We start from the raw sequence: 3,871 nt of genomic DNA, 5'->3' as shown, positions 1-3,871 counted from the left end.
CGACTGACGGTCCTGACAAGTGGTATCAGAGCTTGAGTAAGCTCACTGAAGACCATGGGACTGAGGGTTTGTGAAGAAGCTTGAAGATTCACTGTGCTTTGCTGCTGAAAAACTCAGATCTGGTGAAATGGAAGACCAGGAAGTGTCAACCAACAAGATTCCAAGGCTGCTTGGACAAGAGAACTACATAAAATGGAAAGTGCTATTTGAAGCTGAAGTGAACTATAACGACCCGAAACTTTGGATGGCTATCATTGAAGGGAACTATGTTCCTTCAGTAGCACTAAATAACAACGTTGCGGTCGATTTGAGAATGAAAAAGAGGGATGATAAAGCACTGTCAATGCTGAAGTTGGGGCTTTCATGGGAAATTTTAACCTTTGCAAATCATCATAAAACCGCAAAAGATATGTATGATGCAGTGATTGAAATGTTTGAAGGAAACACTAAATTGAGAGATATTAAGAAAGACCGACTGAAGCAGTAGTTGGACATATTAAATTTAAAGAAGGAGAAAGGTTGAAGTCAGTGTTACAACGGTTCATGACCATTGTGAATGAAATTAGGACCACTGATTTGCAGATCTCCGATTTTGAGCTTAACAAGAAGCTTCTGTCATCTCTATCTGGCGAATGGTACACTACAGGCAAGTTTGTAAAGGAAAAGGCAAGTTTTCCTAGCTTCAAACCGGATGATGTGATTGCCTTTCTTAAGGCTGCTGAGTATGAAATGATTGGGAATCACATGATTAAGGAGGATAAACCCAGTTTTCAAATGAATAATGCTCTAGTAGCACCGATGGGAAACCTCACAATCAAATCTCATCAACCAATTATTGAAGAACCGTCAGACACAGGCTCAACCTGCAGTGGACAGTCAAGATTTAACGTCCAATTGATTGAGGATGAGGCTCCATCTGCTGCTGGTGGACAATCTGCTTTCCTACACAACAACAATGCCCATGGAACAGATTATCAAGCTTTATTTTCAATGTTCACTGATTCATATCATGCCTTTGTAGCCAAAAATCTCATCAATATAAGCATTGTGCAGGAAGATCTTGAACAAATTGATGCTGATGACTTGGAAGATATGGATATCAAGTCGCAGGTAGCCATGCTGGCAGTAAGAAGCAAAAGATTATACAACAAGACTGGTAGGACAAGTTTCAATGGACCTAATGAGAGAATTGGATTTGATAAATCTAAGGCCATTTGCTACAACTATCAACAACCAGGTCACTTTGCAAGAGAGTGTAATTTGCCTAAACAAGCTGGAAACTACCAAAATCAAAACCAAAACTTCCAGCAAAGAACTCAAATCCCCAACCAGAACCCATATCAACACCAAAACAAAAACCAGCAACGAACCTTTCAACCTCAGAGAAATAATCAGATGCAGGTTCACACAAATCAAAACAGACCATCTCAAAATGTTGTGAACCAGCAAAGGGATCAAGGGAATGTAGCTGTTACAAGGGTGGTTCAGGATGGAGAGTTTGACTGGAGTAATCATGCTGTAAAGATGGAGAAAGCAAATGTTGCATTCATGGCCAAAATTCATGACAAGGCTGAATCTTCCAACACTCAGGTACATTCTGATACTTCTATTTCTGATCTTCTTGCTACAATTGATGAATTAAATCAGGAGGTTGGAAAATGGAAAACTAAATGTGGAAGGAAGGATGTCTTTCTGAATGTGTATGAGGCTAGTGAGGCTACATATGAAAGTCAAATCAAGGGATTGGAGGATGATTGTATGGTATCATATCAAGCTCAATCCAGAATGAGAATTGAGATAGAAGGACTACAGAAAATGTTTGCTGAAGAAAAACTCAATGCAGAGTTGTTGATTGAAATGGAGTTTTTGAAAAACCTTGTCTCTACAGGAAACATTGTTGGTCATATTGAAAAAATGACAGAGGAAGAGAAGTACAAGAACGTACCACCACCATTCTGTGACAGTTACCCATTAAAAGTTGATAAAGAGAGCAGAAGTGAGTATCTCAAACAGTTCAAAAATGTGTTTGATGATAAGCCTGAATTTATCAAGCAGTATGATGATGTGATTGTAGATCAGGATGGAGAATTTGTGATGAAATAGACTGATAAGCAAGAAACTGTGATTGATAAACAGCTTTAAGGAGAGAAAAAGAAGTGGAGTGAATACTCCAGTGAAGAAAGCAATTGTAGCTGTGGAAGCTCTAAGTTATCAAAGGAGAAGAAGAAGAAATGAACAAATAAGAAGAAAAGTGACAAAATTCCTCTTCTGCCACCTATGACATCACAAGTAAGAAAGCATCACGAAAGAATGAGAAGGGAGCATGTTCCATTTGATATATGTGCTAGACCACAGCCAATCATCAAGAAGAGAACAGAACCACAGCCAGTCATCAAGAAGAAAACAGAACAACCAATTAAATCCTCTTATGATCAGAGTCATCCACCAATCTACCCAGTCTTTTCTAATCATGAATTATTTGACGTTGGTGATGTGGATAATGCTCCAAGAGGAAGATATCCAAAAATTGTTTTTGTCAAAGAAAAATATCCACAAGCAATTGATCTCAGCAAGCCAATCAAGATGGATTTTTCCAACACTTTGAGTCCAAAGATATCTTTAGGATTTGACTTCCCTAAACCAAGTGACAAGATCAAGGACAAGGAACTCCTTGAAGATTTGGGAAGCTTTGCTAAAGTATTCTGCAAGAAATGTGATGCATATGGGCATCACACTGACTCTTGCTGGATTCTTGAGGATATTTTTGAAATTTCAGATGTGGTTAGTGGCTATGACATGACAAGCTACAAAGAAATGTATGAGAGATACTTGAATGGAAATAAAAACCCATCTGAAGATAAGAACCATCAGCCTATGTTGGAACAAAGGCTCAAAACAATTATGAAGATCAAAGAAAATGATCAAATCTTGACAACAACAGACAAGAACAGAAGGTCACCAAATGAAGAGAAAGCTAAGAGGAGACCAGGTGTTCTGAATGGTGATGAGAAGTTTCTGTTAAAACAAGGATTTGAACCAAGAGGATTCAAGTGGAAGACTAAGAAAGAAGTAGAAGAAGGGAAAGAAAAGGTGATTGAGGAAGTTGATAGTAGCATTAAAGTGTCTGCTGTGTACTCTAGATCAGAGTCCGACACTGATGAGGATTGTGAAGTCGTGTATGAAGATCCATCACCTACTCCAATCCCAACTTTTGATGAATCCTCCACTTTCTCTGAATTACAAACTGATGGAGTTTGTAACTCATAATCAAATTGATTCCTTTTGTGTGTGTGCAGGAACAGTCCATGAGTATCAATGATCTATGGTATATGGACGGTGGATGTTCAAGGCACATGACATGTGACAAGACTGCATTGATTAATTATGTGAAGAAATATGAGGGACCAGTTGCATTTGGGAGTGATGAAAATGGAGGAAAAATTGTTGGAAAGGGAGCACCACAAATGGCAAAGTATCCTTTGAGAATGTTCTACATGTTGAAGGACTACAGTACAATTTGCTGAGCATTTCTCAAGTATGTGACAAGGGATACAAGTTTGCCTTCAATGATGAACATTGCCTGATTTTGAAGCCGGAGTTTGTGATTCCAACCGAAATGATTTTGATGATGGCTCCAAGAAATGGCAACCTCTATGAACTGAGAATGAATACTGCAACTTCAAGAGGTGGTTCATGCTTTGTATCAAAGGCAACTGAGAATGAAACCATGCTATGGCATAGGAAGATGTGTCATGTAAATTTGAAGAACATGAACAAACTAGTGAAAGGTGAACATCTTGTTGGCCTTCCCACAAGAGAGTTCAAGCTAGAAGAAAAATGCACATCTTGCCTAAAAGGAAAACAACACAAA

Source organism: Bidens hawaiensis, unplaced genomic scaffold (genome assembly GCF_021521415.1).
Source record: "Bidens hawaiensis isolate Kalapana, Puna unplaced genomic scaffold, B.hawaiensis_p1.1 tig00054106_1, whole genome shotgun sequence".
In the NCBI taxonomy this organism is placed as follows: Eukaryota; Viridiplantae; Streptophyta; class Magnoliopsida; order Asterales; family Asteraceae; genus Bidens; species Bidens hawaiensis.
Note: the sequence above shows the minus strand (reverse complement) of the source record.